Source organism: Anthonomus grandis, chromosome 22 (genome assembly GCF_022605725.1).
Source record: "Anthonomus grandis grandis chromosome 22, icAntGran1.3, whole genome shotgun sequence".
NCBI lineage: Eukaryota > Metazoa > Arthropoda > Insecta > Coleoptera > Curculionidae > Anthonomus > Anthonomus grandis.
Window position 1 is genome coordinate 3,186,602 of NC_065567.1, and position 15,462 is coordinate 3,202,063.

At 33.9% G+C, this 15,462-nt stretch overlaps 1 long non-coding RNA gene across 3 annotated transcripts in view; it reads left to right on the top strand.

Moving 5' to 3' along the window:
- LOC126748210 (uncharacterized) overlaps window positions 1–15,462 on the top strand; it is a 35,592-nt gene that overhangs the window by 1,561 nt on the left and 18,569 nt on the right. For all 3 annotated transcript variants that reach the window (XR_007664659.1, XR_007664660.1, XR_007664661.1), the window contains exon 2: window positions 2,631–2,855. This is a non-coding gene — a long non-coding RNA (uncharacterized LOC126748210). The remainder of the gene's footprint in view (window positions 1–2,630; window positions 2,856–15,462) is intronic.

The window sequence follows — 15,462 nt, forward strand, 5'->3', positions numbered from 1 at the left end:
ACTGCGATCCCCTAAAACAACCCCACACCATCACCGAACCACCACCGTGTTTAACTGAGACCACCATACAGTTCTCAGCGACCCTTTCATTGGCATAACGGCGAACAAAAACTCGCCTTTTCGTTCCAAAAACCTCGAATTTCGACTCGTCACTCCAGAGAACTTTCTTCCAGTCATCAATGGTCCATTCTTTGTGTGATTGTCCCACTCAAGTCTTTTCTTCTTATTAACATCCTTCAGTAGCGGTTTTGATACAGCTAAACGTGCTTTAAGACCAGCATTATAAAGTCGCCGTTTTACTGTCGAAACACTGACCGCTTTTTTACGCTCCTTGTTGATTTTGCTGTGATTTCAGGGGCGGTAAGGCGTCTATTGCTTGTAATTATAATATTTAAATCATCCTTTGAACTTGTTGCCTTTGGCCTTGCCGATCAAGGTTTGTTGCTAATAGTCCCTTCTCTGGTGAATTTCCTAACATTCTAATCGACAGTCCGCCTTGGAATTCCCAAATCCTAGTTAGTCTTTCCAGCTTTATGAAGTCCAATGATAATACCATTTGTGTCTACCGATAACTCTTTTGTTTTAGCCATTTTAAAGAATGCTGAAAAACCAGCAAAGAAACGGTGACAATCGTCAATAAGCAAGCAACATTATTTACCAATGTTACACAAAATCAATTCTTGAAGACTAGTTTTTTAGAAGATTAGTTTTTTAGAAGAAGTGCATATTTTCACTACATTGTTTGTTATTTGCAAGACTATTTTTAAATACTCAGTGTTTTTCAATGAACCATAGTTGATAGGTATGCTGTTTAAGCATATATGCAATTTACAAAAGAGATACAATCTAAATATAGGATTAAAGATAAGATTTTTGTATCTAATTTAAAATATTGAAAAGAATACATGGTAGGCAAATACTTTTGAGCGGTAATGTAAATGACCTACCATATCTTGAAACTAGCAAAATAAACTCTTTTCTGATGACACTGCTCTCTTTGCTGCTGACTTACTATTGGAGTCCTTTAACTCTGTAAAGAGGCACAAACTTCTAATGTTTGCTGAGTTTCTGGCCAGTCCCAAGGCTAGAGATCATTTCTCAAAGGCTGACAGGATCAATAACTAAATATTACTTTACAAAATAAGGAGAATGGGTGTTGATGAACTCTTACTGCAGTTCATTTAATCATATTTATTTGGTCATATTCAGGTTGTTTGAATCCAAGGTTATCAATCTAGGAAAATTCCTGTGCTATCTGATGTGCCATGAGGATCACACTTAGGACTTTTGTTATTTAATATTTATGTTAATAACATCTATCAATATTTTAACCATGGATCTTTGCTTCTCTTTGCTGATGACTTGAAGATGCACCTAAAAGTAAAATTACCTGTTGTTTTTGCGCTGCAGGATGACGAACAGGCTAGTTGCTTGGTGCAATGGTCATTCTATGTAAGAGTCGGTAAATTATTGATCATTCTCACTATGTCAATAACAATATCCTGGAATCTGTTTCACATATAAGAGATCTGGGTATCACACTTGATAGCCCTTTAAATTTTATACCCTACTTATTTGAAATCACTTAAAATATTAGGCTTTATCAAGAGATATTGTAGAGATTTTTGGCAGATTGACTCCATTCGGCTGCTTACTTGGAATATAATTCATGTGTGTGGTCCCCTTTATGATATTCACCATTCCTGTAAATCCTGCCTGCAGTTATTGAGGAATATTGCCATTTATATACCATCAAGACAAACCCATCAAGCTATTTCCTTTCATAACCCTGCACATACCACCAACTACAGCCTTAACTTGATTCTAGCAACCCTGCAAGCCAGCACTCCTAATATTCACTTCTTTGATGCACCTGCCAAATTTAGGAAAAATATTAAAGCATTTGTATCCTGAATTATTTCATCTTTCCTATCTTGTGTTTTAAATAATACTTAACCTTTTTATGGCCACTACTAAATCAAACCAAACAAAACTAAAGTATCTATTCTAGTTGTGTTTGTAATGCATTCTCAATATGTCATGTATTAGTGATAATAGATCATGTGCTGTAAAGCCCTCTCTGCGATTGTGATGATGTTGAAGTTTTGTTGGTGCAAATTATCATGTTAAAATAGTTGCTTTTATTTTCTAACATTATTTATCTTTTTTTCCTAATATAAAAGCTTATTAGCTAGATGTTAAGTTGTATTATATAAATTGTATTGGCATGTATAGAGTCCACTCCATCTTGGGGTGGTTATTGAATATTATGATTTTTGAATGAAATTATTTTTTGTAGCATTGGGCTTTTTGCTAGATAAATAAATAAATAAATAAAAATAAAAGATAATAAATTATAATTGCCCAGACTATATATCTCAGCTAAGATAGGCTTGAGGATATTCTTGCAATGGGAACTAAAAATTATACTACTTATAATATACCAATGCACAGAATGCAATTGTTTAAATCTTTTTCCCAGGGCTAGCTTCTTTTATTTACAATTCCAGAAGGTGATTTTACCAATATAAACAATTGTTAAAAGAATTTTGTCTAAATGGTGAACACATATTATAGACTAATTTATCATTTTTAAATGTTGTAGTTCTAAGTTCTTTTTCTGTTTTTAGGGAAAATATGCTTTGCAGTGCAACATTCTTTTTGTTTACATTTTGTGGGAAGCCTCTCCACCAGACACTTGATCTGCCACTCTCATATAGGACAATCTTTTTGGGCCCCAGAGAAGAACTGTAAGAATCATGGTGGGTCTGAGGTACAGGTAAAACTGTAGGCATGTGTATATAAAAAGTTGATGACTGAGACCTGTAGTTTTTCATAACTTATGAAGATATAAGGTAAATCTTTTATTTGTTTATACAATTTTTTGATAGAAAATGCCTGTTATATTTATGGGGAATATTTTGATTACAGTTTGTGTAGATTCTAATTCTGTATTATTCGTAACTTGATTGATAATTTAGGTGCATCAAACATGACCGGTATTGATGTGACGTTAATAAAAATATATAAGGACAGTATAACCCCAAATCTCTGCAAAATCATTTACCAATCTTTATCAAATTGGGATGGCTAAAGTCCCACCTGTTTTTAAAAGTGAATGCTAACAATCTCAGTGCTTCTCATTTTTTCTAAGATATTTGAGTGAATAGTTAATAACAAGTTTACTTCATATCCTAATAAACATAAAACATGTTTGATATAATAAAAGAACTTCAAACTTAAGCAGATCTTGGTGAAAAAACTGCAGTGGTCTCTTGACTTGAGGAGGGCATTTTACTGTGATATTGTATTGTATAAGTTGGAGCTCATAGGAGTCCATACCATATAATTGAGCTTTCAGAATACTTACAAGGGTAGTTAACAAATTATTGAATGCCATGATACTAAGTTCAGAGCCAGTGGTCACTTGTGAAGTACCTAAGGGATCCATACTAGGTCCACATTATTTCTTGTATATGTTACACTCAATAGTCGAATTTGGGCATTGTCCGAAAAAAATAGGCAATTCTAGTTTTGAGCAAGAAATATTTCTTAAACCTGAAAAAAATATTTTATACAACTTTTGAGCATTACAAAATTAACAAAACTAGTTTTGCGCAATTTAAAATGCATATAACTAGTTTTGAATATTTCTAAATGACCAGCTCTAATTCTGCTTTTTTTTATTCAATTAGCGCCAGCATCGGAATAAATTAGATATAAAGTTGGAAATGGTATTTAAATTTATTTTATTTAAATTAAAAATATTCTAACAAATACAAAATCAAATAAATAATTATTCTTTGGTAAATATCCAGTTCAAGAGCTTGAATTACAGAGGATATTTTTCTTTCGACAAGAGCATGATTTGCTAATACACTTTTTAATGCATGAAATAAATCCTTGTTTAGACCCTGATATATTGGATGATGCTGTTCTAAGTGATATTTCTTTGTCGTTCTTGTCGCCAAAATTGTTGTTCTCTATAAAAATATTATTATCAGCCAACTGAAACTTGTTTCTACAAAAATGTTTTTGTAAAATTCCAGACTTTGTTGCTAATTTGTAAAACTCATCATCAATTGATTGAACAACTGCCATTACATTTCGTGGTGTTAATCTGCCACGATCCACGTCTGGTATGCGTACAAGGACATTGTCGCCAACTGAGGCTGGTTTAAATTTTTTATTTGATTGTGCGAGCATTAAATTGCCTTGTACTTCCAAACCTCTTTTAGCGTTCTCACGATTCGTAATTATATCGCAGGAACGCTGGCAAAGAAAACATTGAAACTCTGATTCCAATTTGTTGTTAACTTTTAAAATGCTGCAGGAAGCATGAATTTTTCTTTGCACTTTGAGCAATTTTCCACGATGAAGTTAGGCTTTTGACACATAGTACATAACGAAAGTTCATTTTCGTTTCTCGTGTTTTCAATGGCTATATTAACTTTAGAAGTTTCTTCTCCTTTTTCTCTATCTTGAATAAAATCCTGCACTTCACTATCCGCCATATTTTCTAATCGATAATAGAAAGTTGCACTTCGGTATCATCCATATTATCCTTGTTGACTATAAGAACTTGCACTTTACTATTTGCCATATTTTCCCACGTCATCTTCAACTGTTTCGGTTTCATCTATAGATCCTATAGTATTTTGAAGTTCGTTGCTTTCATTTAACAGTTTTTCGAGATGGTCTTCAGTTTCCAAAGAAGCAACTAAATCTTGGGGCAAGTCAGTATCCTTTAAACCATTTCTCTAAGCGAAACCAAACATAGCCTCGTATGGGGATCGCTTAATTGCACTGTGGTAGCTTCTATTTTTTTTTGACTGGACGAAACACAGTCCATCGGCCCAGTGTTTTGTATTTTCATCGGAGATCCAACATATAAGAGCATCTCGCACATCTCATGTTACACCGGTTTTCCATGAACGATTTTCAAATGTGGCCACTGCCATTTTAAATTTTTATTGACCTGATTGGAAAATTCACGCCATTATCAGAATGAAGTATTGACGGAGCTCCAAATAAACAAAAAATTTCTATTAGGGTTCTGGCAGTTTTTACAGCAGTTTTATTTTTCATTGGGCGTAGAACACAAAACTTAGTCAAATGATCTTGATAGTTCAAGATGAATTTGTGGTCTCCATCTGGGTCGGTCTGCATATCAATAAGTTCAACTTGGCACTGAGAATTTATTAGTTTACTTAAAATAGGCTTAAAAATGATTCCCTTTCTAGGTGCCGTTTTTTTCAGTTGACATATTTCACACAGTTTTAGGTATATCTTAATAGTTTCTCTAGTAATGTTTGCGTATTTTTTCTTTAACTCTTCTTCCAATGCTGAAACAGAGTGCATGCGTTATAAAAAAATTCTAGATTGAGATCTAACGTGTCGGTACCGGTATCCGAATAAATCCCGGTAATAAGACGTTATAGGCAACCAATAACCTAAATATTAGTTTATTGGGTGCTAATAATTTTAACTAACCTTATAAGTTATTGTTAATTCTTGTCGTTATCCTACAATTTCCTGGCATTTGTTTGGATACCGAGACATATTTACTAAATTAATTTAATATTGTACAACTCAAGTACCATAGCGTGCCGTCCCATTGGCTAGACAAGCCGTTAAAACCAGCTACATATTTCAGGATTCTATTGGGTGATTTAGTTTACAAATTAGTTTGTGTTAGTCCAGGTTGTTTTTGATTAGCTTAAGTTAGTTTTTTTTGATTATTCGACACACTAAATCAAAACAAAGCAGATTAAACCAACTTAAGGTAATCAAACCAACCGGAACTAACCCAAACTAATTTGTAAACTAAACCAGCCAATAGGATCTTGTAATATTACTGTTTTTAACGGCTTGTCTAGCCAATGGGGCGGTACTTGCATTGTACAATATTAACATTAGATTTAGTAAATAATTAGTGTTGTTCCGAGACACCTTTATGCCGTTTATAACCCGTAGAAATATGTGCCTGGTGAACGATAGGAAACACTTCATCCGTGGAAACAAAATATAGTATGGAATCAGAATATTCTTTGCATTTTTTAATTAACTTTTTCACGCCACTTATACTCATTATATCAAAACGCTTTATTCTTTTGTACTGTTTAGCAGATAGGGGTTTTGATTGGGCTTTGCACAAATTTGCCTCCTTTACATCATTAAGTATAGTGAGGTAATGATCTGTCCCCATAAGATTATGTTTTTGAGTACCTGAAGCCTCCAATAACCGAACTAATTGTGACTCGAATTCAGCTTGCATTTTTATAGAGGTAAATGGTTAAATATCGTACTTAAAATAATTGTGATATTTATAATTTCACGAGCACAAACGAAATAAATTCAAACCAACAACATAAACATAACCCTACTTTTTAGCTGGTTTTGGGAGGCTGCAAAATTAGCAAAACTAGTGCTGATAACACAGAAATATACAGAACTAGTTTTGTTCATTTCATATTGCGCAAAAACTTGTTTTGTTTATTTTAAAATGCTCAATAGTCGTATAAAATATTTTTTTCGGGTTTGGGAAATATTTCTTGCTCAAAACTAGAATTGCGCATATTTTTCGGGCAATGCCCGGATTCGACTATTGAGTGTAACATATACATTCAATCAATCGACTCTCATTTTCTAAACACATTTTATCAAAAGTAGAAAATGCCCAAAAAATTTCTGGATTTATTTTTAGAACCACCAAGGAGCTGAGTGTTGAAGTGAGTCTCCACCTTTTTGATTGGCTAATTTTATCAATCTTGGAATATGGATCCATTATTTGGTCCTCCCAGTACAGTATCTAGGTAGCTATGGTTCAAAGTGTTCAGAGAAAGTTCTTGAAGTGCATGTATTTTAGGAAATTTGGTATATATCCCCAGAGAGGCTGTGATAATGATCATTGCAGGTTTTTGACAGACTGAAAAACAAAATAGATTGTCCTGAAATTCTTAGTCAGTTACCTTTTGCTTTAAACAAAATTAACACTCGCCATCCATTAGTTTTTTATCTGGCTTATCCACGAACCAACTTTTATTAGAATTCTCCCATTTATAAACTTTGTGAATATTTTAACTTATATACTTTCAATATTGACAACCGTCACATAGTAATCGACCTGCAATAATTTCATAGCCAATAATAGTTCAGAGTCAAAACTTATGTATTATATTATTTTGTCTTCCTCTATTATTTTGCTTTGCATAATGGTACTTCACCCTGGAGAAATTTATGGTAATCTTATGTATGAGTATGAATATTCCAGAGTATTTGGATCTGTATCTTGATGAAACAATAGAATGGAAGCCTCACATAAATAAAGTTAGGGCTAAAATAGTTGCACCAATAGGTATAATTAAAAGAATTTACGTCACAATTCCTACAAACTTATTGAGAAGTATATATTTTTTTGTTTGGTACATTTTCACTTGCAATGTCTGAATTTATGGTATTGTGCAAGAAAAAAAAATATCTGGAAATTCTTCAAAATACTAATGGCAATAAAAAATCGTAATGCATTTACCATTCTCGGGAATGGGAACTAATAATTAATTTTATGTACTGGGAAGTTTTTTTATACTTTCTAGCTTTTGGTTTTCGACTTTTTTTTTGTTTTAGGCACATTTTTGTTTTGTTTGGATTTTTTAATGGCCATAAATTGTATTATTTTGAACTTTTCTGTAATTATTTCATAAAACGTTTGAAAATTTAAATACCGCATGAGATCTGGATTAAGAATTCCATAATCACGTGGTACCTCCGGGTTGTTATCTCAATTATCAAAAATAATAAGATAATAGCCAGCCTGGTGAGCACGGGTCCATGAGAAGATAAATAATTTTTAATAATCATCTTCATATCTGTCGGATTTCAGACAATTACAAATGTTAAATATGATTATTAACAACACTTCATGAAAAATCTCGTTGGATATCGTAGTGCCCTATCGTTTTATTTCAAATCTTTATAACCTTTGTTTTGAAATGCTTTTATCATGCGTTAAAACTGACATGACCCAATTTCGTTCTCTATTTTTTTATCCTGGAATTCGTAACCAGTCGGGAAAATCCTTTAGCTCAAAGTTTCCAGATTTTGAAAATTTCATTGTAATTTTAATGTCTTTCCTGACTGTACCACCTGGGATGATATATAATAGTTTGCATCACTCATTGACCTATTTGACCAAATCGGCTTTCAAGCGGATCCGTTTGGAATTAACCTATTTTTAGCAGACATATTTAAAATAATGATTTTGAAATAGATAGATACATATTTCGATGTAAGTTTTTGTGGAATTTGATAAAGCACAATGCGTTTCCCATTCCTTGTTCTTTTAATCTTTAAACCTTCTCCCTTAATACTCAAATCATCCCATAATTTTAGCCATTCGCTGAAGAATTTAAAAAAAAAAATAGGTGAACATCGTTTTTGTCTTTAATAGGGTTCATTAATATGTTACGTCGGTGATTGCCTTTAAAAAGTGTTAACAATTTACAATATTTTAACAATTAGACATTATTTGAAGGAAGGCGGCTGTTGTCTCGTAAGTGATTTGATATAGATTTCTGCAATTTTAGTGCAGTAATATTTTTTCGTCGAATCAGGCCCCACTGCGACCCTAGATTTATTGTGGCTTACTCAAAGGTATTTATATTTCCCCAATCAAGTCCGCCCTCTTTAAGACTTTATTTGTAATGATAATTTGACTGGGAGACGCATTCTTTATGTCTTTCGTCTTAGGTAAGGCATTGTCGAAGATGGCCTATAATATAATAATATTCATGTGGCGCAGTCTGCAGTGGCCGATATACATTCCTATTAGGGCTTTTACGTGCTTCCTGAGTTTCCTTATGGTATCTGTTACTTTCCTTATTACGTTCGGTAAGAAACCCTTCGTATGGTTGTGTTTTGGTAATCCCTCCCACTAGCGCTTTGCTTTGTTGTGCACCAGGTTTGAGATTGTGTGTTTTGCCGTATCATTAGGCATTTCTGGATTCTAGATCTATCAGGTTGGATTCTGCACCTTTTTTGGCTAGCTTGGCAGCTGCGTCATTTCCTGTAAGCCCAGCATGTCCCGGAATCCATGTTAGGGTAATTTTGTTCCCTTCGCCAACCAGTATGAGGTCGTTTTGGCAGCTCCATATTGCTCTAGCATTGTAGATTTTCATGGTTCTGTTTTCAAGTTGCATTTGGTTAAGCATTCTTGCACAGATTTCAATGGCATGTACTTCTGCTTGAAAAATTGATGAGTGTTTCACAAGGCAGATAGATCTTTCTATCCTTAAGTTAGTGCGGTATATTCCAGCTCCTACTCCAGCATTTGTTTTGGAGCCGTCTGAATTCAGATGTCCGCTTCCGTCGGTCTGGTATGTTGACCTTGTGTTTGTGTGGTGATGTTGTGTTTAGTGTTTTTCTTGGCATTAGGTCTGATGGCATAACAAGTGTGCTGTGATTGCACACCTTCTTAACCAGTTCAGTTGATTTCATCCACACTTTGTTTGCCGAGATGCTATTTATGACATGGTGCAGCCTGTAGTAGTTCTTATGCAGGCATAGTGCAGAGGGTTCAGTCCAAGTCGTACTTCCATGGCGGCTGTCGGGGTGGTTCTGATCGTCCCCGTAATGAGCAAGCAGGCCTGCCTTTGAAGGCTGTTAAGTTTTGTTTTGGCCAGTTATTGTGTTGTTTTGCTCCACCACACCACAGATCCTAGGATATCGTAGATCTGACCTGTGTGTATAACCATTGCATCTGTCTTGGGTTCATTCCCAAGTACTGCTGTATATCGTGCGACAGTTCCATAGGGACAGTTTTGCTTTCGGTTTTCTATATTACGGTGTCTTCGATAATGGCCTTCAAAAAGCCAAATGGTACGTACACAAAGGGAGAAGAGAAGTAAGCCATTCATTACTTTAAATACACTTTCTAGCGTGCGAACCTATTGAAACGGTCCTAATAAATTACACCAACCCCAAAAAACGACGGACGAATGCTCCTTTTATTTACCTGGTGAAGTCAATGGACACAACTGTCGATACTGGAGTGACACCAATCCTCATTTATTTCGACCTCAAAAACTTAATGTATGGGCTGGTATCCTGCGAGATTATATTGTTGGACCTTTTTTATTAATACAAATCTTAATGCTGCAAACTAGTTTGAACTGAGATGAAAACCTTGAAAATGAACTGATGTTTTAACAAGATGGAGCACCACCACATGATGCTGCTGCCGTACGTCATTTTTTGAATGTGGACGATGGATTGGCCGGAGAGGTATCATAGAATGGCCTGTTAGATCTCCCGATCTCATCCCTTTGGATTTTTTCATCAAAAAATCAAAGTCTTTGCCACAGAGCCGGAGTTCCTTGAAGATCTATGAAATAGAATTGTTAACAAATGTCAGTTAATCACGCCCGAAATGTGCGCAGACGTCTTGGAAGTATTTTTGAATGGAGGTCAACGGAGATCATTTTCAACATTTAATAAAATAAGTATTTGATACTTTTTTTTTTCATTTAAAATAAGGTTTATTTTTTTAATCACATTTATTCATGTTTGTTGAGAACCAATAAAAAAATAATAATAGGGCTATGTAGAGAATAAAAATAATTTTAATTCAAGGTATCACTCAATCCCTATTCTCATTTAAAGAAAGTGATATGGAGTCTCTGGGGGGTGAGATCAATTCTGCAAAAACTATCATTACACCATTGACTCGTAAAAGGAAAACAATCCACCAGGGATATTTACCTGGGTAGACAACTTGTACATACCTTGAATAAGGTAAAATATCTGGGAGTGACACTGGATACCAAACTTAGTTGGAATAAACATCTAGCAATTACAGTAAATAAAGCCACTAAAGCCATTAAGATCTGTAGAAATCTAGGGGGGAAATACTGGAGATGTTCCCCAAAATACTGCAATGGGTGTACACCATGATGGGTAAACCCATGATTATCTACAGTGGGGCAGTGGTGTGACATGACTCAACAAAGTTAAGCACAGTAAGGCGTAAACTTGACAAAGAGTTATGAAAACGTGACCCACAGCAGCACTGGAGGTTATAGTTGACCTGCAACCTCTTCATCGAGCGGTAGCGGGCGCTGCCAAAAAGGGCCCTGTTTAGAGTAGCCAGGGATAGAACGAATACCAAGAATATGGATCTAAGAGCCTAGATATCTCAAACAAGAACCTATTCCCCTGTTCGATCTTCCAAAGGACGATATAACTAGGGAATATAACTTTGTGAGGAACACTGTGTAGGCGTGCAGGGTAACGACAAAAACCAATATTTTGGCAAGGAAGGGTTCCGGCTCTAAGTTTGTGGAAGTGAAATCTTTCTGCGGCATAGGCAAGAGTACTTAGCCACATGAGCAAAAATGGAGAAATAACTTAGAAAACCGCTTTTGGGATGATTATTCAGGCAATCCAAAAAGTTCCTTGGAACCACCGAAGCTCTAAGTTTAACTAAAACTTAACCACGTGTTCTCACATATTCGTTAACGGGGCATTGCCACCTTCAAGAAGATCGCAGGAAATTAAAACTAGAACAGACAAGCAAGTGCAGAAGTTTTAGAAGGGATTATCCCGTCACTAAATTCATTACAATTTCCAACCAGCATCGCAGTTGATTTGACTTTTAGATAACCATATCGAAATTGTGATAATAAATGACACTTATTTGAATCAACTAGTCTTGACGACATTACTAGTTCAAACATCTTGGAAAAGCCAAGAATCTTCCTTTAAAAAGTGGTTTGATTTTCGATTTGAAGTTTTAGTCGATTTGGAAATGCTGAATTTCATAGAATTATTGATGATGTAAACTAAGACATTTAAAATAGCCATAATTGATATTTTTATTGTGCTGGTGAGAATTTTATCATCACCACTGCTGTACTTATTTTTTAAATTAGAAGGAATTTTTATTAGCACACTGATAGTGTACATTGAAAAGGTAATCTAGTCTGATTTAGAAAAAATCCGATATAGCAGTCAGCAAATGATCGCTGAATTCATATTTTCATATGTTCATTCATGAATCATAATATTTTGAAGGATTTTCCTTAAGTGTATTGTTAGATATTCATTTTATCGTTACCAGTTACTTAATTGCATACTGCATATAAACATTAACTCTTACTACAGATGCCTTACTCTTTTTTTTCGTAGTTGTTTATTACTTCTTGTCTTAAAAGTTCATATTGCTTTTTAGTTTCAATATGAGACTTAAAATGATACTATTCTTTGATAAAAAAATGTGTTCAACTTTTGCTTATATTCTAAAATTTGCCTACTTTTATAAGTTTCTTTTTGCATCCATACACAATAGTTCTCAGAAAACAGAGCTTCAACAATTATAAATATGTACCTATAAAAGTATCGCACTGCAAATTTATATCTGCTTTCTATGCCCGAAAAACATTTACCCAGTCTTGATCTAAAAGTATATCCAAAAAACATTGTTTATTTTCTTCCCTAAAAAGTCTTTGATTAATAAGATTATAAAAATTTAATTGAAATGTAGGTTTTTTATTCGTGTCTAGGTCCATTCTTAGCAGTACAGATGAAATAAAACGACCCGATTAATATGTAAGCACTGATTTAATTAACAAATAAACTCGGCGGTAAATATTGTACAAAACCTTGAACTGGACAGTTCTGTTTACAACTTAATTTAGGTGCAAAACGGCGCGAATAAACTAATTTTAAAAGCAACCCCGTCTGGATTTACTTAAAATATTCTTTAAGAAAACAAACCCCGTCTGGATTCGCGTTTTCACGTCTTTTCCGGCTTTTCGTCGTTTTTTTTACGTCGTGTCGTCGTACTCGTTCCTTAAACGATTATTTATCGACCGGCCGCAGATTTGAGACTAATTCAACTTCCTCTTTCTCTTTTCTTTCGGCCGCGCCCGTCTATCGCGCGTATGAGAGTATGAGCCTTTTCGTCAGAACTGTGCAGCTGTTGATTTAACAGTGTTGTCGCGTTGTAGAAGATTAAGTCAAATATACCAAACTAAATTATAATTGCACTTAAAACTAAAAGAAACATTTAAACTAAAAATAAATGATACCCACAGAAATAAAAAATTGGTTTTATGTACAGGGTGTCCAAATTTTGACACTTTTTAGGTTATCTCGGTTGTTATAGAAGATAGAGCCATGCGGTTTCGCATTACTTTGCTACTGATTTATACTTACGAAATATGTTGTAGTCAAAAACTGTTGTCAAAAGTTTTAATCAGGAGGATTATAAAAAATGCTTTTGATAGGTTTTTTTCAGTAGAACGCGATTATGTTATCTGTTTTATTGTAATGATGTAGAATTTTAAGATAAATAAATAAAAAATATTTTTTTTCAATGGAAAACATCCTTTATTTTTTCCTTTTTAAAAATATTAATTACTATGAACTTATTTTCAAAAATGATCAAATACGAGACAATTTTCTTTTAAATAATTAGCTTGTGGCGTTAACTTTACAGTGTTACTATTTTGCCAAGAGTTTGCAGACGGTAGCTCAGAATTATTGGAGGCTTGGGATTGTTCGAAGGTTCACTTATGACTGGCTATTAAAAAATCTAAACTTGATTATAACTATTAAATAAGAGGGCGCCACTTAGTTTTTTTTTTATAAATGAAAGAAAACTAACAAAAACACTTGGTATATAGGTTTCAATTAACAATTAAATGACCCTGGATAAAGTAGATTTTAAGAGGCAAAAAAAAATATCTTAACAATACAACCAAATTATATTTACATCAAAGATATGTATACACCTCATTTTCTAATCTGTTAAATGTTAATAATTTATTATGAATTAAAATATGAATAATGTTGATATGATTAAATAAAATAAGTTTTGTCAAAAGTAACATTTAAATTATGATTAAGCTACTAGGTAGACTTCAGCACTTGAAAAATAAATTGCAACTATTAAAGTTTTTAGTAAATATTTGTAACGCAGGGGAAAGTTCATGAACCTTTTTACCTAAGGCATATCAGCCTTAACCGAGTTATATCTACATCTACTTAACTACCAAAAAAGGTACTGAAAAATACTGAACAAAAATTAACTAAAATTATAGATAAGAAATTGACATATTAAATTATGATGTTGATTAAATATTTGTAGCAATAAATTGATTTTAAAGATATATTAATAAAAATGTAAATAAGTGAGACAAATCTATGGTTAGTAATATTTAAATAAATGGAATAGACTGGCCTGTATATTCCTCCAAGAAATGAACGGCTGGCCTTCAAAATCGAGGCTGTGAATGTGCCATTTGTAGCTTAGCTAACTGGACTGGGAATCTCTAAGACTAGCTCTAACTCTGGCTCCAGCTCCACAGCTTACAGCAATTTCCCGGGGAAATCAAAATCCTGCAGCCATCAACAATTGAAGAAAAATAAAGAGGAAAACGGAAAAGTAAAACCCTAAAACAACGGTTGCCATTGTATACACTGTCGATAAAAATGAATGGCGTTCAAAATGTGACACACTCACCTTGCTAAGTTTCATTATCTATCCATCAAAATCTTGGGCATCCTGCACCAGAATTATAAAATAAACAGTTCCCTAAAGGAACAAGATTAAGGACTATAAATTATAAACCATATTGGCCATTTCCTGCTTCACAAATTTCGGAAATAAAAAACTGGCCTTTTACGTGCGCTTCTACCTGCGACACGGGAACAAGTCCTCGAAAAATGGATGCAGTACCGACTAAATAAGTTACGACCCCACCTCTCGCCTGAGCTGTCAATGTCAATCCAATCAGAGAAAACATCAATCAAGACCAACCAGAAGAGTGACGGACCGTCAACAGAAAGCATGAATAATTAAACCAGGAGAGTGATGCGTTACAGTAGTAATGTGTCATTGACAGTGTGAACTTAAAGAAATATCGATAAAAGAAGTTGACTGAAATTATTAATATAATTATTGAAATTAATGAAATATCAATGGAGCGTTAGTGAAAATAAGGAATAGAAAAATAAAACGTTACAAGCTATTATTTTAATTTCAATAGTCGGCTGCCGTCATGCATCTCTATGGAAACAATGTATTGTTTCTAAGAAGGTCATGGCAGAATGGCATATTCTTATAGAACTGTCAATTTTAAGAAAAGCTATATTAAATTTTTTTTATTTTTCAAACAACTTTCACATAATCATTTCATAATGCGTTTTATCGCATTATAAAATCGCACAGCATAAAAGTAGAATGGGACGCGCAGGCAAATTCTGTATAGCTCTTATTGTTTCAGAATTTGTATACCGCACCATATAAACTTTATTTTTTAGGAAGCCTTATAAAAGAAAGTCAATTTTGGCGAAAACGAGTTTCCGAAATTTAAATATCTAACACAGAACCTAAGCATTAAACAAATTAAGCCTTGTAATATTCTCTAGTACAGTTACTATCCTGTTCTAACCTAGTTCAGT